Source organism: Oryctolagus cuniculus, chromosome 14, assembly GCF_964237555.1.
Source record: "Oryctolagus cuniculus chromosome 14, mOryCun1.1, whole genome shotgun sequence".
Classification (NCBI taxonomy): Eukaryota; Metazoa; Chordata; class Mammalia; order Lagomorpha; family Leporidae; genus Oryctolagus; species Oryctolagus cuniculus.
This window is the reverse complement of record NC_091445.1, coordinates 81,022,786-81,043,534: the sequence shown is the minus strand read 5'-3', so window position 1 is coordinate 81,043,534 and position 20,749 is coordinate 81,022,786. Positions and strand designations below refer to the sequence as shown.

The 20,749-nt window shown below is 40.8% G+C and overlaps 1 protein-coding gene across 6 annotated transcripts in view; it reads left to right on the top strand.

Annotated features, from left to right (window-relative positions):
• PDE4D (phosphodiesterase 4D) overlaps positions 1 to 20,749 on the top strand; it is a 1,654,385-nt gene that overhangs the window by 298,742 nt on the left and 1,334,894 nt on the right. The window lies entirely within an intron of this gene.

Sequence of the window (20,749 nt, the reverse complement as noted above, 5' to 3'; positions counted from 1 at the left end):
TTCTAATTATTTTTTCTGTCCCTTAGTTTTTAAACCAATGGTTTTTAGAAATCTTTTTATTTTATTTTATTTTTTTGACAGGCAGAGTGGACAGTGAGAGAGAGAGACAGAGAGAAAGGTCTTCCTTTGCCGCTGGTTCACCCTCCAATGGCCGCTGCGGCCGGCGTACCACACTGATCCAAAAGTAGGAGCCAGGTGCTTCTCCTGGTCTCCCATGGGGTGCAGGGCCCAGGCACTTGGGCCATCCTCCACTGCTCTCCCGGGCCACAGCAGAGAGCTGGACAGGAAGAGGGGCAACTGGGACAGAATCCGGCGCCCCGACCGGGACTAGAACCCGGTGTGCCGGCGCGACTAGGTGGAGGATTAGCCTAGTGAGCCGCAGCGCCAGCCAGAAATCTTTCTTTTAATGATGTTTTCAGATCTTTAATGGGGCCAAGGATGTTTCAAGTATAAAAGTAATCGGGCAGCTGATGGCGACGTTTGAAATATCATCCTTGGGGTATCATTATTAGATGATTTTGGAACTGTAGGTGCAGGCAGAGTTCTAGAAACAGTTTTGAATAGTGAGTCCTGCTTTGGCCCCCTTGAGTGACAGTGGAGTCTTGTGGCACTAACTTTCTGGAGTTTCTGTGTCAGCTAGGCTTGCTAAAGTCTCAACAGAGAAGCTGCTCTGATTTTTATCCAGTAGAATTAAGTAATAAGGCTCCAAAGCAATTCTGAAATGTGAGCTCTTTCTTTAACAATGAATGTGTCAGAGAGGGGATGAGCTTGTTAAGCATCGAGATTATTGTTCAAAATGGTGCCATCATGTTGGAAAAGGAGAAAAAGATGCACAGAAGCAGTGTTTGAGAGTTATTTGCTGAAGTTAGGTTGGCACATACGTCGCATAGAAAGTATTTTGGACCCAGGAATCATCCATGGCCAAAATCAGGTCTACTCTTCGTTAGTTGTTGATAATGTTGATAAAGAGCAACTAAAAGTGGACTTAAATTATTTACGCCTTCCAAAAACATCTTATGGTGTATTTATTTATAAATAAAAACATTGACACTCATAGAGAAGTGAGTTGCCCCGGGTCATTCAGTCAGTAGGTAGCAGAGTGAGAAGTTGACCTTCTCACTGAGTCCAAAGACCAATATCTTGAGACACTGAAAAGTTTTTTCAGGACATAGGAAATGAATCATCAGTAGTTACTGTGACATATAACGGGGGATACTTTGTGAATTCTGAGATGTTTCCATGATCTAGTGTTTTTTTTTTATCTTTAAAACATAATTTTTCAAAGTTTATTTTTTGTTTCTGTCAAAAATTGATACATATAGTTTATATATATTTATGGAGTACCATGTGATGTTTCAACACATGTATACATTGTGGAATGTTCAAATCAGTGTAAACATATCTATCTCCTTACACATTTATCATTTTTTTAACTTTTATTTAGTAAATATAAATTTACAAAGTACAGCTTATGGATTACAATAGCTTCCCCCCCCCATAACTTCCCTCCCACTCACACCCCTCCCATTTCCCACTCCCTCTCCCATTCCATTCACATCACGATTCATTTTCAATTATCTTTATACACAGAAGATCACTTTAGCATATATTAAGTAAAGAGTTCATCAGTTTGCACCCACGCAGAGCATAAAGTGTAAAATACTGTTTCAGTACTAGTTACAGCATTACTTCACATTGGACAACACATTAAGGACAGAGATCCCACGTGAGGAGTAAGTACACAGTGACTCCTGTTGTTGACTTAACAATTTGACGCTCTTGTTTATGGCGTCAGAAATCTCCCTAGGCTCTAGTCATGAGTTGCCAAGGCTGTGGAGGCCTTTTGAGTTTTCCAACTCCGATCTTATTTAGACAAGGTCATAGTCAAAGTGGAGGTTCTCTCCTCCCTTCAGAGAAAGTTACCTCCTTCTTTGATGGCCCCGTTCTTTCTACTGGGATTTCACAGAGATCTTTCATTTAGGTGTTTTTTTTTTGTTTTGTTTTGTTTTTTTTTTTTGCCAGGGTGTCTTGGCTTTCCATGCCTGAAATACTCTCATGGGCTCTTCAGCCATATCCAAATGCCTTAAGGGCTGATTCTGAGGCCAGAGTTCTGTTTAGGACATCTGCCATTCTATGAGTCTGCTGTGTATCCTGCTTCCCATGTTGTATCGTTCTCTCCCTTTTTTATTCTATCAGTCAGTATTTGCAGACACTAGTCTTGTTTGTGTGATCCCTTTGACTCTTAGACCTATCAGTGTGACATGATCTAGTGTTGTAAAGTTGAAATATTCCAATTCTTTCTAATCTCAGCTGACATTGTCAAGCAGAGATAATCATCTTTGTTATTTGATAGGCATCTCAACTTTGATAGGTCATTAGACTTGCAGAAGGAGAAAGGGTGAGTATGACACATCCAAACTTGGAACAAAATATCAATTGAAGCAACTATTCTCTGTCTTGGGAAGCGTTGAAGGCATGATGCTATTTTCTAGATTTTCTATGAAAGGAGCAGTGCTTCTTAATAAATAAACTCAGTGTATATTGCTAGTTAATTGAGCATTTAATCTATTCTAAGTACTACCATAAAGGTTTAATGTATGTTTTCTCATGTAATCTTTACAATGACCCTATGATATAGATGCTATTTATATTTCCATTTTAGCACTTAGAAACCCCAGGCATAAAAAGGCTAGATAACACTTCCAAGATAATACATCTCATCACTGGCAAAATCAAGTTATATCTTAATACCATGATGACATTCTCTATGCCATTATCAACTACCTCCTTTTTATCTCACTTAAAGCAATCTACATGACTTTTGCACGTGGTTTACCTTCTTAATTTTATAGCCTCAATTGAGTTATGACTGCAAGATTATATTGAGGGACTGACATACAGAAACCCTATATATCATTACTAATTAGTATTGGCTTCACTTTTGTGAAAGGCACACTGAGTAGGTGTCAGGACAAATGAATTCTAGCAGTAGATATGTTTTGAGAATCATTTCCTTCTTCTGTGAGTGCAATAGATAGTGCTTCAATTGCTAAAGGCAGAGACTGGACAAGATTGCATCTTTGACTGAATATCTACAATGCAATGCTTCCAGTTGTGTTCTCTGAGAACTGGGATGGTGGCAGACGTATGAATGGCCATGGTTTGAGGATCTTAAACGTTATCATGAAGGCATAATGGGAGGAATATTCTCTTGCCTGTCAGTGTAGTGTTAACATTTTTAGTTGAACACTATATCTGGTCTCCTACATAGCAATGTCCCTCTTTTGAGAAACATCCATGTCTTCACTGGCAATGATACTGTGCTGGTCAGCTTTTTCTTACTTTAACTGAAATATCAGAGAGGGGCAAATTAGGAAGGAAGAAAGTTTATTTCAGCTTCTGTTTTGGAGGTTCACAGTCTGAGATCAGTTAGCTCTATTGATGAGGTAACTGGTGAGGTTACAAGAAACCACCACATTTTAGTCAGGAAGCAGCGAGATGCAGGGGACATACTCTTCGTCTGTCTTCTCTGTGGTCTCTCCCTGTAATGCCATCAGGATTCAGTAATGGGTCTTCACCCCAGCAAACTAATAAATCCAATCCCTTCCTGAGGGTCCCACTTCCAGACATCATAATGGGATCAAGCCTCCATGCTACTTGATAAACCATTAATTCATTAGCAATTAACATGAGACTTTATGGTTTAAACATCTGCACAAGTTTGTGGAGACAAATTCTGTTCAATTCTATTATTTTACCTCACTAAAAATAAATTTAGAAGACTGTAGGAAGAAGAGATATAGCTAAGACATACTGTTCTAATGGTTTTAAGAGTAAAGATTGGTTGACGATTCTTTTCAGAAACAAGAAACATGCTTAAGGTATAATCTGTTGATGGTTTTATTAAATTAACAGTTTATCCTACTGCATGGTTCTATGGGAAATGTATCATTAAATCAGGTTTCCTTTCCTCTATCCCATTATTGAAGTTAATTGGGGATGTGCAGTTTCTGAAATATTGACAAAGCCATTTTGAATTATTATTTTGAGAACCATCAAAACTTTTTTTTTGTATTTACTTTACAGGTAGAGTTATAGACAGTGAGAGAGAGAGACAGACAGAGAGAAAGGTCTTCATTCTGTTGGTTTACCCCCCAAATGGCTGCTACGGCCGGAACTGTACCTATCCGAAGCCAGGAGCCAGGTGCTTCCTCCTGGTCTCCCATATGGGTGCAGGGGCCCAAGCCCTTGGGTCATCCTCCACTGCCTTCCCGGGCCACAGCAGAGAGCTCGACTGGAAGAGGAGTAATCGGGACTAGAACCCAGTGCCCATATGGGATGCCAGTACCACATGTGGAGGATTAACCAAGTGAGCCACAGCGCCGGCCTCCATCAACGCTTTTAGTTCCCTTTGATTTAATATCACTGACTTTGGTAAAAATTCTAGGCATGTTAGGCAGGTGGTATTCTCTGAGGATCTGTAAAAGTGTTGAATAATAGTAATTGAGATGGCTGTGTTTTTTTCTTTTCACAATTGATCCTTTTGGTAGAATGGTCATGATAGTGTTTTCAATTAAAAAAAAAGCCTGGGATATTTTCATTTTTCATAGTATAGCTCTATACTGTAAAACTGAACTTAAGTCGGAAGCACATTCCAATTTTTCAGAAAGGGACAACCTAATGTTCCAAGGCAGATTCAATACTTTTAACATGCACTCTTTTTAGGGCCCAACAAGGCAACTGACTTCAGACTTAAGACTGCAGGAAAACATTCCTCTGTCTGTTATTTTAAATGCTTATAGGAGACCACAGAGTCAGAGAGAAGAGAAAGCAACAACCCCTAGCATGCCTGGGGGATGATTTGTTCTTTCATATTTGTGGAACCCTGTGTCAAGAGAGAAAATGTCTAAAAATAAAATGCATTTACTCGGAACCTCTGGGGCAAGGTGCAAAGAGCCTGTGCTGTGGGAGCCCAGATTAAAAATTAAGTGGTTGAAACCTGCAGAAGCAACTGCCATCAGCAGAACTGTAGGCTCTTTCTGGTTAACTTTGTGCCATCTGATTAGTTTCAATAAATTGGCTTTGAGTACTCCTGTCCTTTGGTCCTTTTTGCTGCTGTCCATCACTCATAGTGTCCCATTTGCTGGTGACTTGTTTCTTCATGGTCCAACGGTTATTGGCCTTTTGAAGCATTGACTTAATCTGCCAATGTGTACACTCACCAAAATGGGATCTGCCTTGTTGAACATTCTAGTCAAGTACCCAAAATCTGCATATGTTATCCCCATAACTCTTCCCAGAAATGTTGCATGGGATGGAAAATAGGGTCAAAGTGTAGTGTAAGCAGTATTTTAAATTAATCTAGGGAAAATTATCTATGAGAAAGGGAAAGCAAGCGAGAAGTGTGGATTTTTGACTTAGCCATTAAACCACTGCTCTGGATACCCGCATCCTATATCTGGAGTACCTGGATTTGAGTCCCAGCTCCACTTCTAATTCCAGCTTCCTGCTAATGTACACTCTGGGAGGCAGCAGATGATGATCCAAGTGGTTTGGTCTCTGCCACCAATGTGGGAGACCCGGACTTCTAGTTAGCTCCTGCTATCTTGATTTTTGTTCCACTCGCCACTACTTCTGTAAGAGTAAAATCTGAAAGGATTGGATGTTGCTGTATCCTTATTTCTATGTGTTTCATTATCAATCTGTACCCCAGCCATCCCTACTACCATATTTTCAAACATCTTTGAACTCCTTCCAAAGCCTCACAACTCCAATTGACCCTGTGTTGGAAAGGCTGACCTCTTTTAGTAAACCGGCACATATTGTGGCTATCTTGAGAAAGAATCTAGCTACATGAGCCACAATGAGTCTTTAGCTGATGTTTGAGCAAGAAAAGTGAACAAGTGAGCTGTGAAATTCTGAGTATTGATTGTGCAAATTGGATTGGGTATTTTGTTTATAAGTATTTTGTATTTTGTTTATAAGTGAGAAACATTTTTTTTTCAAAATAAGTTAATGTCGTATTCTCTATACCCCAAAATGTTTTTTTAGATTTACTTATTTATTTGAAAGGTAGAATTGCAGAGAGAGGGGGAGGGAGAAAGAGGGAAGGAGAGGGAGAGGGAGAGAGAGGGTGAGGGAGAGAGGAGAGGGAGAGAGAGGGAGAGAGAGGGAGGGAGAAAGAGAGAAAAAGATCTTTCATTTGGTGGATCACTTTCCAGATGGCCTCAACAGCCAGGGCTGGGCCAGGCCAAAGCCAGGAACCAGGAGCTTCATCCGGGTTTCCCATGTGGGTGCAGGGGCCCAAGCACTTGGGCCATTTTCTGCTGCTTTTCCAAGTGCATTAGTAGGGAGCTGGATTGGAAGCAGAGCAGCTGGGACTAGAACTGGAGCCCATATGGGATGCTGGCATTGCAGATGGTGGTTCAATCCACTACACCATAATACTGCCTAGCCCAGCATTTTTAACATTGATATCCATATAATCTAAATATATGGAAACAAACAATGTTATGAGATTAAGAAAACACGGGACACAGGGGCATTTATACACATGTCTTAGCTTTGAGCTGACTCACACACAAAGTACTGCCTGCTTGCTGATGCCTCCTAGCCACCTCTGGAGATGCAGAGCCTCACTAACCAGGGACTGGGGGCGCGAAACTTTCCTATCAGTAGAGCATGCTTTTGTGTGCAATGAACTTTCAGCTAATAAGTTTTTAAAAAGCCATTCCTTCAATATTTTTATTGTCACATTATTTGAGTAGTATTAGAAAAAATGAGCATTAACTTGTTGTTTTTAAATTTTTTGTTTATTTACTAGAAAGAGAGAGAGAAACAGAAAGACAGAGATCTACCATCTGCTAGTTCACTTCCCAAATGCCTGGGGCTAGGCCAGACTGACTGCAGACCTGGAATTCAGTCCGGGTCTCCCACATTGGTGGCAGAGACCAAACCACTTGGATCATCATCTGCTGCCTCCCAGAGTGTGCATTAGCAGGAAGCTGGAATTAGAAGTGGAGCTGGGACTCAAATCCAGGTACTCCAGATATGGGATGTGGGTATCTAGAGCAGTGATTTAATGGCTAGGTAAAAAATCCACCCTTAGTATTAATTTTTAAGTGGAAAGAATATCCATGCTGCTAAGATATCTTTTTAACGTACCTCTAGTTTCCAGCAGGACAAATGTGTCTGATGGAACCCTGAATGTCTAGGAAAAGATAGGTTTTCAGTTAGTGGGGTCAGAGTGTATATGGAAGCAGTATGATAAACCTTGAAGTCTTAGCAGAAGAGGATTGTCAGCAATGAAATTCAAGGCAACGTCACATCGTGGACCTTTCTGTAGTTGTTTTAAATTTCTTTTATACACTCTGGGTGTCATAAATGCTTTTAAGTGCAGATTGAATGAAGGCTGTACTTTTTCGCCTTAGTTGCAACATCACTTCATATCTAGCTTAATTTTTCTGGAATACTCAAATGTTTGGTTTCTGCTTTATTTACAAGGAGAGGATGGACCGGGGGGACAAGCACATTTTGTTTTCTGTTTTACCCTTCTACTACATAGTGCAAATGAATTTTTTTCAAAGAAAGTCTGTCTGCCTACTTCTATCTTTGCAAAATGCCTTTTCAGAAATCATGTTTTGAATATTCACTTAAATTCTGTTTCTTGTGAGCCTGTGTAGGCTCTGTGCTGTTAAACCTAAAGTGTCTGACTTCTTAGAGCTGAGCAGTAGTTTGAGTAAGATCCTAACACCATATGCTCTTCTCTGGAGCATTTTTTGCACGTGACCTAAGCTTCAGAATCTTTTGAAACCTAAGGTATGTTGCTGGCTGATTGTGAAATGACTGCTGCCCTTTTGGAAGAACTGTCACTTTCTTACAGGCATTTTTTTGTGTTATTCTGGAGTGACCTCACTCCGGGGAGAAAACGGAGCCTCTGTCCTGTCCTGATGACGGGGCATTGACCTTGTCGAGCTAGTTCCTGACCTAAATGCCTCACAGAGGGCACCAAGCCTGTATGGGTGTGAGAGCGAGATAGGGCCCCAAGTTGCAGAAGTTCCATTTACATGCCATTAAGTTGTGGTCAGCTTCAGCCCCAAGAGTTGTAACCCCCTTAGACAACTTCCCCTTTGGGGAGTTGCAAAGTGTAGAAACTTCTAAGGAAGGGGCACAGCTGCAGGGATGGGATCAGGAGTTTTCTTACTCAGAGAAGCCACCTTGCAGGGCATTGGGCCCCGAATGGCCCTTTCCTGCTGTGACTCAGCCGCAGCCCAGCTGTCGGTTACAGTTTTAGGAAGAGGCAGAGAGAAGAATGGTGGTGGCTGTTGGAGCTCCGGGCTCGCTCCTTGGTCGTGCTCCTTGCAAGGGAAAGGGCAGCTGCTTTTCCATCAGGTATGCTACGGTTGTCTTCAGAGTGATCAGGGCCAAGAAGGGTGGTGCAGAGGTGTCAGCTATGGGACATGCAAATGTAGATATGTGGGCTGCTAACTTAGGAGATCTAGACATTGCATGTTGGATAAGAAGCGGGTAGCAAGAGGATCTGCTGCAGTGAGGACAAATAGACATTGATGGGACAATTATACTTTAAAGCAAGAAGCTTGGGAAGGTCATGAAGGAATAGTGAGGGTCTGGGCTCTCCTACTTCCTTGGCTAACGCCCAGCCTGAATCTCACTCCTGAGCCAATGCAATAGCCTCCTCCCTGCAAGCTCCTCCCCCGAGGGCGGCCTCCATACCGTGGAAAATGCAAATCAGCTTTGGCGACTCCTCTAAGCTTGCCAAGGGTTTGCTGCCTCCCTGACGGTGAACTCAAACGCTCTTGCCATGGCTGACATGGCGTTCCTACGCCTGCATCACTCTCACTCCCACGCGGTTCATTCTGGCTCCTCTGCTTGGATACGTCCCACACACTCCGTCTTCAGAGCCTTGCCACTGGCTTCTTCCTCTGATGTCCACTGCACACCCTTCCTCACTTCATTCCTGCCTCTGTTCAAGTGGGAGTCTAAAAGCGGCTTCTGCGGCTGTCTAAATTAGCACATTCACACGCGCCCCGTCACTTTCTATCCGCTCACTCCCTCCTTCTTCCTAGCATGCTCACCATCTGTCATAGTCTATGAAGTGGAATTCAATGAAATTGCCTTTTGGGGGATCAAGAAGACCTGATATCAGCCATGCCCTGTGCTTTAACTAAAATATGTTTGTTTATTGCTTTTATTCCTCCCCCACACAAGGATTTTAACTCTGTGAGTCTACAGCTTTCTTTTATTTTCAGCAACATCCCCAGAGCACAGAGCATAGTGGGTACTAGGGAAAGTTGCCCTAAGTGCATGGAAAGAAAGAAGAAAAGTTGGTGGAATGTGTTGATAGTAGCAGAGAGAACCGCTATGGAAAGCGATCCGTGTGTGTGTGATCTTGAAGAGGTTCTAGAACAGGGAAATTGGAGCAAAGGAGATCTGAGGGGGTGCAGGGAATTGGAGGATTCTTTTGGGTCCGTGTGAAGTGCAGTACAAACTTCCTCACTGATGTGCTGGGCTATCTGTGGACCTTACTTATATGTTTTCCATGTGGCTTCCTACAGCTGAGGCTAAGATGAACAAAGCAAGGTCAGCATAATATAATTTTGAACAGAAAAAGTTTCCCATGTGGTATGTTAGAAAGAGTCACCTTGCCAGTTGTTATGTAAGTTTAGCTTTACTAGAAGTAAGTTACTTGTTACTTCCAAGTTTTGAACATGACTCATAATCTTAGTATTGTCGCTGCTCCAAACACTTAGAAGTACTAGATAAGGTAAAATGAACAATGTCTTCCTCGCATTTCTGACCTTGAAAGGAAATAAAACCATCTCCAGGGGTTAGAAGTAAAGATGGAATTGAAGACCTCAGGTCTAAACACTGCACTAAAACTGTAGCCGCCCTTGGGAAGGTGTTATTGGCCTCAGTAACGGTAGCCTTGGCTTTTAACAACCACGTGGAGATTTGAAATGGAAAGTTGAAACTCTGGGTTCCGCAGAGATCTTCAGCACAAAGTTGTGGCCTTTGAATGCAAGGAGGAGATGTGACTGCTGTGTCTTAGAAACAAATGTCTCCTCTGAAGATGTTGCAGAGAATTTGCACTGTATACGGATTTGGGATTAAATTTGTACTACTTGGGTAGCATGCAAAAATCACTACTTGAGAATTTAACCCAAACAATTCCAGGTCACTGAGGTCTTTGGGGTATTGGGCAGAATCAGTTGCAAACTTCCTAGGAGGGAAATCCCATTGAATGAAGCTTCATGAGATGCCTACAGATCAATATCTTTAACAGACTAACTTGCAACCCTAAATTACAAAACATGAGAAAAGCATCTCCCATGAGTGAGAATTCGCAAACACAGCAAAGAGCAGGATTCAAATCTAAGGCCATTAAATGTCAGAACCGTCTCATAGAGACTGCAACATAAGAACATTTAAATAATCAAGACATAAGAAGCGAATTACAATAGAAGAAAAAATGAAGTTTTCCAAAAAAGAACTAAAATTCTAAAAGTGAAAAGAATATTAATGGAAATAAAACATTTATCCTATGTTAAATAATACATTAGATGCAGCTGGAGAGAGAATTGGAGGACTATAATGTAATTTGCAGAAATCAACAAGAAGGGCTGGCGCCGCGGCTCACTAGGCTAATCCTCCGACTGAGGCGCTGGCACACCGGGTTCTAGTCCCGGTCGGGGCGTCGAATTCTGTCCCGGTTGCTCCTCTTCCAGTCCAGCTCTCTGCTGTGGCCCAGGAGTGCAGTGGAGGATGGCCCAGGTCCTTAGGCCTTGCACCTGCATGGGAGACCAGGAAAAGCACCTGGCTCCTGGCTTCGGATCAGCGTGGTGTGCCGGCCTCAAAGCACCGGCCGCAGCAGCCATTGAGGGGTGCAGCAGCCATTGAGGGGTGAACCAACAGAAAAGGAAGATCTTCCTCTCTGTCTCTCTCTCTCTCACTGTCTACTCTGCCTGTTTAAAAAAAATCAACAAAAAGGCATCAAAGAGAAAGAAGGAGAAAATATGAAATAGAAGTTAAAAGACATACTGGAGAGAAGGAGAAGAATCAACATATGCTTAATAGGCATTTTACATGGAAAGCACTTTTTTAACATTTTATTTTAGAATAGTTTTAAATTTACAAAACAGAAGTACAGTTGTAACACAAAGAGTTTCCATATACCTCTCACCCCATTTCCCTTATTAACATCTCACATTAGTATCTTTGTCACAATTGGGAAAAGAAAATACCTGAAGATAACATAATTTAAGCAAAAAGATAGCAACCTATGTAGAGTTGAAATTGATAAGCACACTGCTAAAAATATCATTAATCAAAAATTGGAAAATATTTAAAACTGAATTTTAATATTAATAAAAATAATGTATGACAAAACTTATGGAAAACCACAAAAGTAGAAGTTAGAAATTCAGAGCCATGAGGGCCGGTGTTGCAGCCTAGCAGGTAAAGCCACCACCTGTGATAACAGAATTCCATGTGGGTGCCAGCTTGTATCCCGCTGCTCCACTGCCAATCCAGCTCCCGGCTACTGGCCTGGGAAAGCAGCGAAGGGTGACCCAAGTGCTTGGGAACCTGCACCCACGTGGGAGATCTGGATGATGCTCCTGACTCTGACCAGCCCAGCTCTGGCCATTGCAGCCAATTTGGGAGTGAACCAGCGGCTGGAAGACCTCTCTCTCTGTCCCTCTGTCCCTCTCTCTCACTCTCTGTAACTCTGTCTTTCAAATAAATAAGAAAATCTAAATATATATATATATATATATAGCCTTAAAAGCCTATCAAAAAAGAAAAAAAATGAAAATTCATAAGCACAACATTCAATTCAGGAATTTAGAAAGCTGAAAGAACATAAAATATATAATAAACTATGTATATCAAATATATGTAAAACAAAAAGTTGGTTTTCTGGACAGATGTATAAATAGGATAACTTATGGCAAGTTTGATCAAGAAATAATTGTAATCTACAAATAAAAATATTGGGAATGTTAAACCCAGTTGATAATATATTAGAAATTTTTTTTTTTTTACTTCTGACATAAGAAAAAATGATCCATGGCTCTGTTTATATTTAACCGGTTGTCCTAGCTAGTGCTATAAGTAAAGGAAATAAATAAAAGATAGGTGAAAAGAAAAAATGATAAGCAAAGTTGCCATTAATTGGAGGCAATAGAAACCTTGCAGAAAAACTATCAGAAATAATACAAAATTTCAGGAAAATTGATGGAAATAAACTACCTTAGTGTATTCCAGCAATATACCATAGCAACTTCAGTTTAAAAGAAGGTACCATGAATGCAATCAACAAAAAATAGAAACATGTATTAATAAATGTAATAAAAGGTTAACATCATTTTCAGGTGAAATTATAAATTTTTTTAGGAAAGACTCAAAGAAGTTTAAATAAGTACCATACTTAAATTATGATAAATATCATAACGACTTCAATTATTCCAATGTTGATCTGTTAAATTTTTTTGTTTTATTTTATTAATTTTTTACATTTTAATTAGTTCTTAACAGATTCAGTGTTATTTATAAATGCAATTCTAAGAACATAATCATATTCCTTCCTCCCTTCCTCCCACTCTCCTTTCCTTTCTTTTTTCTGTTTTTTCCTTAGCTTTTGAGATAACGTATTTGAAATTTACATTACAGTAAAAGGCTTAACACTTCACCAAATAAGAAATTTAACAGGCAAAAAGACCCTAGTTTAATGGGAATATAATCAATGCCTATAAACAGTAATTGAATGGAAAAATGACCATTTTACCCATGTACATTAAATTTTGAATTTATCAGATCATTAAAGCCATAGCAGTATAACATTTTTTTAAAGATTAAATATTTATTTTAAAGGCAGAGTTATAGAGGGAGAGGGAGAGGAGGAGGGAGAGAGAGAGAAGTGTCTTCCAACCGCTAGTTCACTCCCAAAATGGCTGAAATGGCTGTAGCTGGGACTATCTGAAGCCAGGAGCCAGGAGCTTCTTCTGGGTTTCCCACATGAGTGCAGGGACCCAGGGGCTTGGGTCATCTTCCACTGATTTCCAAGCCATAGCAGAGAGCTGGATCAGAAGTGGAACAACTGGGACTAGAACTGGTACCTATATGGGATGCTGGCACCGCAGGTGGTGGCTTTATCTGATACTTCACAGTATGTGGCCCAATACCACATTTTCTTTATCTTTTCATCTGATGATGGACATATTAGTTGATTTCAAATTTTGGTTACTCTGAACAGTGCCATTATAAATATGGTGGTGCAGGTATCTCTTTGATTCATTGTGCTCAAGTCTTTTGGGTATTTACCCAGTAGTGGGATTAGTGGATCATATGGTAAGTCTGTTTGTATCTTTTTAAGAAATCTCCACACTGTTTTCCACAGTGGCTGCACTAATTTATACTCCCAGCAACCATGTGCGAATGTTGTCCTTTGTCCATATCCTTGTCACCATTTGCTATTCTCTGTGTTTTGGATTTTAGCCATTCTGATAACGGTGAGGTAATATCATTGTGCTTTTGATTTGCATTTCTCTGATGGCTGGTGATGTTGAACATTTTTTTTTTTCATATATTTGTTGGACATTTGTATTTCTTCTTTTGGGAACTATTTATTAAAGTCCTTTGCCCATTTCTCGACTTGATTAGTTGCTTTTTATTGTTGACTTTTTTAAGTTACTGATATATTTGGAATATTAATCATTGGTCAGATAGGTGGTTTGCAAATATTTTCTCCATTGTGTTAGATGTGTCTTTATTGATTGTTTCCTTTGCTGTACAAAAGCTTCTGAGGTTGATATAGTCCCATTTGTTTAGATTTGCTTTTGTTGCCTGTGCTTTGTGGGTGTTGTCCAAGAAGTTATTCCCTACACCAATGTCTTTGAGTGGTTCCCCTGTGTTTTCTTCCAGCTACTTCATAGTCTCAGGTCTTAAATTTAGGTCTTCGATCCATCTTGAGTTGATTTTTGTATATGGTGAGAGGTATGGATCTAATTTCATTCTTCTACATATATACACCAGTTTTGCCAGCACCGCTTATTGAAGATATTACCCTTACTACACTGTATGGTCTGAGCACTTTTGTTAAAAATCAGTTAGCTGTTTGTATGTGAATTAATTTCTGGACTGTCTGTTCTGTTCTGTCGATCTATGTATTGGTTTTTATGCCAGTGCCATGCTGTTTTAATTACTATAGCTTTGTAGTATGCTTTGAAGTCAAGTATTGTGATTGCCTCCAGCTTAATTTTTCTTGTTCAGGATTTCTTTGGCTATTCTGGGTCTTTTGTGATTCCATGTGAATTTTAGGATTGATTTTTCTAATTCTGTAATGAATTTTTAAAAGAGATTTTTACTTATCTATTTCAGAGGTAGAGTTACAGAGAGAGGGAGAGACAGAAAGTCTTCCATCTGCTGGTTCACTACCCAAATGGCCACAATGGCTGGAGCTGAGCTGATCCAAAGCCAGGAGCCAGGAGCTTCTTCTGGGTCTCCCAAGTGGGTGCAGGGATCCAACCCCTTGGGCCATCTTCTAATGCTTTCCCAAGCTAAAAATAGAGCTGGATTGGAAGAGAAGCAGCCAGGACACAAACCAGCACCCATATGGGATGCCAGTGCTGCAGGTGGAGGCTTAGCTTACTGCCTCATAGTGCTGGCCCCAGTCATTGGTATTTTGATAGGGATTGTTTTCAATCTGGAGATTGCTTTAGGTATTGTAGACATATTAATGGTACTGATTATTCTGATCCATGAGCAAAGAATATCTTTCCATTTTTTGTATTCTTTATGATTTCTTTCATCAATTTTTGATAGTTTTCATTCTAGAGATTTTCACTTCTTTAGTTAAATGGCAACTTCTTCCTACATTCCCATGGTAAGATGCAGCTCACAGCGGCAGTGGTCTGTGCCACGTGATTGGCAGCAGTGGTGTCTCTGTGTTCTCTCCTCTTGTCCCACAGAGTCGTCCTTTTTTTCCCCACATCTTCACTGAAAACTTCCGTCACTGAGATCCCTGAAAACATAGTCCTTCCTTTGTTCTTTTCATATCCTAGAGCTGCCTAAGTAACTGTGCCTATACCCTATTCAGTCATCTTGGGCCACCCTACAAAATCTAATAAAAGCTCATGTGGGTGTTTTGTCGTCTTTTTTTTTTTTTTTTGAATTTGACAAGCTGATTCTAAAATGTATGCATATATGAAGAGCTAAGAGCTGGTAATAACCGGTCCAGTTTTGAAAAGTACACTGGGCAGTCTAGCCCTACTGTGTATCTAGAGTTACTACTCTAGGAGCTGGCGTTGTGGGAGCAGCAGGTCAAGCTGCCCCCGGTGACTGCAGCATTCCATATCAGAGTGCAGGTTTGAGTCCAGACAACTCTATTTCCAATCCAGCTCCCTGATAATGTGCTTGGGAAAGCAGTGGGCAAATACCTGGGTCCGTGTCACCCACATTGGACGTCCAGATGGAGTTCCAGGCTTCTGGCTTCAGCGTGGCCCAACCACGGGCCTTAGTGCTCATTTAGGGATTGAACCAGCAGATGGAAGATACGTCACTCTCTGTCTCTACACTTCACTGTCACTGTGTCTTTCGAATATATAAAATAAATCTTTAAAAAAAAAGAGTCACTGTAAAGTGTAGTAATTAACACATTAGGATATTGGAGCAACAATAAATAAGTATACAAAGTGTAGCAATCAGTCCATGTGTGTCTGAGGACGGATTTATTACAGATCAAGTGGAAAGGTTCAAACAGATGGTGCTGGGAAATATAATTCTTCACACAGAGGCATTATAATAATAAAAGCCATTCCTCAAAAAATGTGCAAATTAATTCCTAGGTGGAATATAGACAGACAGGTGGAAAGCAAAGAATTTACATTTTTAAAAGAAAAGAAAATGTGTGCGCTATCTTCATGACCACTGGTTAGGAAAGGATTTCTTTCTTTTTTTCTTTTAAATTTTATTTATTTATTTGAAAGGCAGGGCCGGCACCGCGGCTCACTAGGCTAATCTTCCGCCTGCGGCACCAGCACACCGGGTTCTAGTCCTAGTCGGGGCGCCGGATTCTGTCCCAGTTGCTCCTCTTCCAGGCCAGCTCTGTGCTGTGGCCAGGGAGTGCAGTGGAGGATGGCCCAAGTGCCTGGGCCCTGCACCCGCATGGGAGACCAGGAGAAGCACCTGGCTTCTGCCTTAGGATCAGCGCTATGCGCTAGCTGCAGCAGCCATTGGAGGGTGAACCAATGGTAAAGGAAGACCTTTCTCTCTGTCTCTCTCTCACTGTCCACTCTGCCTGTCAAAAAAGAAAAAAAAAAAGGCAGAGTTAGAGAGAGAGAGGGAGAGAGACAGATTCCATCCTCTGGTTTACTCCTCCAGAAGGCTGCAATGACCAGAGCTGGGCAGGCCGAAGCCAGGAACCAGGAACTTCTTCCAGGTTTCCCATGTGGGTGCAGGAGCTCAAGTGCTTGGGCCATCTTCTGCTGCTTTCCCAGGCACATTAGCAGGGAGCTGGATCGACAGTGGAGGAGCATGGACTCGGACCGGTGCCCATGTGGGATGCTGATGCTATAGGCAGCAGCTTAACCTGCTACACCACAGTTCCTGCCCCAAGGGAAGGATACTTTAAATCCTTGAAACACAAACTATATTGAAATGACCAAAATAAGGTAAGAACTTATGTATAGCGAGACATAAACAATATTAAAAAAAGGTAAGCTCCAAGCTAGAAAAATATTTCTGATGCATATAACCAATAAAAGTAGCATATACTTTGTCTGAAGCAATCTTATAAATCTTAAAAATTTTAAAAATTCAATCCCATAAATAGATAGAAAATAAAGATTATGAGTAACCAGTTTACAGAAGAGGAAATAAGAATGATTGATAAGGCTGGCACCGCGGCTCACTAGGCTAATCCTCCGCCTTGCGGCGCCGGCACACCGGGTTCTACTCCCGGTCGGGGCACCAGATTCTGTCCCAGTTGCTCCTCTTCCAGGCCAGCTCTCTGCTGTGGCCCAGGAGTGCAGTGGAGGATGGCCCAAGTGGTTGGGCCCTGCACCCGCATGGGAGACCAGGATAAGTACCTGGCTCCTGCCATCGGATCAGTGCAGTGCACTGGCCACAGCACGCTGGCGGTGGCGGTCATTGGAGGGTGAACCAACGGCAAAAGGAAGACCTTTCTCTCTGTCTCTCTCTCTCACTGTCCACTCTGCCTGTCAAAAAAAAATATAAATAAATAAAGAATGATAAACATAAATATTTATTCTACCTCATTAGCTATCAGGTAAATGCAAATTTAAAAAAATGAAAATTCTACTTTATACCCATCAATTTGGCAAAAATTGAAATCTGGAAATACTAAATATTGGCAATGATCTGGAAGAATAAATGGACACACCACGTTGGAAAGCAGTGTGAAATTACTTGGTAAAGTCGAAAATGTGCATATCCCGCCAGCTCTGCGGCTCAATAGGCTAATCATCCGCCTGCGGTGCCAGCACACCGGGTTCTAGTCCCAGTCGGGGCGCCAGATTCTGTCCCGGTTGCCCCTCTTCCAGGCCAGCTCTCTGCTGTGGCCAGGGAGTGCAGTGGAGGATGGCCCAAGTGCTTGGGCCCTGCACCCGCATGGGAGACCAGGAGAAGCACCTGGCTCCTGCCATCGGATCAGCGTGGTGCGCTGGCCGCGGTGGCCATTGGAGGGTGAACCAACAGCAAAGGAAGACCTTTCTCTCTGTTTCTCTCTCTCTCACTGTCCACTCTGCCTGTCAAAAACAAAATGTGCATATCCTCAGGAAGAATTCTACTTTAAGCATATGTTCTAGAAGCGTGCTGGCATATTTGCCATGAGATAAACAAGGGTCAGTATTATTTGTAGGAGCACAATACTGGAAAAAATATTTGCTTTTCTATTGAAAGAAGAAAAATATAAATCCAAACTAGTGTAGTCCTATAATGGATTGTAGTACAGTAGATCAAATGAGTGAATGTCACAAGATGGGTTAACTTGGGTAGATCTCAACAACATAAAGTCAAGCAAACAGAAAAACATAAACAACTTGCAAAAGAAACGATATGACATATTATCTACATAAAATTTTAGAACAGGCAAAACAGTGTTCTGTATATTTAAAGAATGTATTCAGAGCCAGTGCTGTGGAACCACAGATTAAGCTGCAGCCCGCCCTGCTGGCATCCCATGTAGGCACTGGTTTGAATCCAGCTGCTCCACTTCTGATCCAACTTCCTGATAATGGCCTGGGAAAGCAGCATAAAGTGGTCCAAGTCCCTGGGCACCTGCCATCCACGTGGGAGACCCAGATGAAGCACCTGCCTTCTGGCTTTGGCCAGGCCCAGCCCCAGTTGTTGTGGCCATTTGGGGAGTGAAACAAACGGATGGATGATTTCTCTCTCACTCTCTCTCTCTCTTTTTCCTCTGTAACTCTACATTGCAAAAAATAATATATTCATAGGAAGTAAAAGGATGAAAGAAAGAGATAATAAACCCTAAACATTGATTGTAAGACTTTTATGTGAAGTGAGGTGGGGAAGGAGGGAAGTAGGACTTGGGGGAAGGCGTTCACACAGGGGCTTCAATCTGGATTTTTTATTTAGATTTTTTAGCTGATAATAGAGATTCACAGGAAGTTGCAAAGATAATCCCGAGATGCCCCATGTGCCCTTGACCCAGCTGACTACCGTGATTACACCTTGCATAACTGAAGTGCAATATCGAAGCCAACTGATTGACATTGGTCCAATGTGTGTGTATAGTTCTATGCCATTTTTTTTTTATCACATGGATATATTTGTGTAACCATCACTTCAACAAGATTCATAGCAGTCCCTTTACTACAAAGGTCTCCCTTTTGCTGTGTTTATATTCACAACCAATTCCCCTCTTCACCGCCCCGGCCTTCCCTAAGAACTAGTAACCACCTACTCTGTTCTGCATTTCTGTAACATTTGGTCTTAGAATGTTATAAAAATAAAACCATAGAATGTGTGCCCTTTTGAGGTGCATTTTTTATTTGCCATGACTGTCTCAGTCCTTGAGATCCTCCAAGTTGTTGTAGTATCAACAGTTTATTCCTTTTTATTGCTGAGAAGTAGCACAAAGTACATATGTAACACAGTTTTTTAACCATGCACTTACTGAGGTACATTTTGTCTTTTCAATTCTATTACACATAAGGGTGCTATAAACAGTCGTACACAGGTTTTTAGGTAGACATAAATTTCTACTTCGTTGGAAAAATGCTCCAGAGTGGATTATTGGGTCATATTGTGAATACATGTTTATCTTTTTCAGAAAATTCCAAATTGTTTTCCAGGATGGCTTTACTATTTCATGTTCCCTTTCAGTGTCCAAGTAGGAGAGATCCAACTTCTCTGTATCTTTGTAACAAAATGGTATTTTGTCGCTAATTTTTTTTAACTGTGTCAGTAGGTGTGTAGGTATGATAATGTATTATAATCTTCATTTGGATTTCTCTAATGGATACTGTATTTGTTTTCTCTTAATGATATACAACAAATAACTGTAAACTAAGTGGCTGAAAGCAACACAACTTTATTATCTTAAACTTCTGTAGATCAGAAGTCTAACACTGGTCTCAATGGACTGAAATCCAAGTGTTGGCAGGGCACATTTCTTTCTGCAGATTCTAAGGGAGAATTCATTTCCTTCTTTTTCCCAGTTCCTGGAGGCTGCCTATATTCCTTGGTTCATGGCTTCCCTTTCTCTCTTCAAATCCAAAAACTGTGGGTTGAATTTCTTCTCACATCATATTGTTCCAATCTCTTCTGCCTATATTTTTAGCTTTTAAGGATCATTGTGATTAAACTTAGTCCTCTGGATAACCCAGAATAATTGCCCTATTTGAAAGTCAAGTGATTGATTGGCATTCTTAATTTCATCTGCAGCCTTAATTTTCCTTTGCTATATAATGGACCCTATGCACTGGTGCTGGACGCTAGATATGGACAAGTTTCAGGAGCTTGTATTCTGCCCATCATAGCTAGAGGTTGAGCACTGTTGCATGTGCCTTTTTTTTCTACATATCCTGTGAAATGTAGATGTCTTTTGACCATCTTCTAATTGGATTGTTTGTTTTATTACTACTGATGTTGAGAGTTTATAAACCTTTTTTCTGTTGCTGAATGTGAGTCCTCATAATATTTGATTTACAAATATTTGCTCTCAGTATTTATTCAGTCTGTGGCTTTGTCTTTTCATTCCTTTAGCAGGGCCATTCACAAAAAAATAAGTCTTCAATTTTGATGAAATCCAACTTACTCTTTTTTTTTCTTTTTTGAATTATACTTTTGTTGCTGCTGGTCTAAGAACTCTTTACCAGACTTCAGGTATTGAAAATGGTTTTCTGTTACTTTTCTGAAAGTTTGATAGTTTCATATTTTACATTTAATCCTACTACATATTTTGCTTTAATTTTTGTGTAATGTTGAGGTTTATTTTGTTTGTCTAGGGATAGCCTTGTGGATTGTTCCAGTATGCTTGTTAAAAGACTGTCCTTCCTGCACACAGTTGTTTTTCCCCCTTGTCAGAGGTAATTTGGCCATATTTGTATTTTACTTCTTAGAAAAAATGGAAATATAAGAATACATTAAAGTTTAGTGAGGCTGAGATGTAATAGTAAGTCAACTTCTATATTGTTCCATTGCATGGAAGTATTTCATAAGCAATTTAAAGAGGAGGCATTTGCATTCT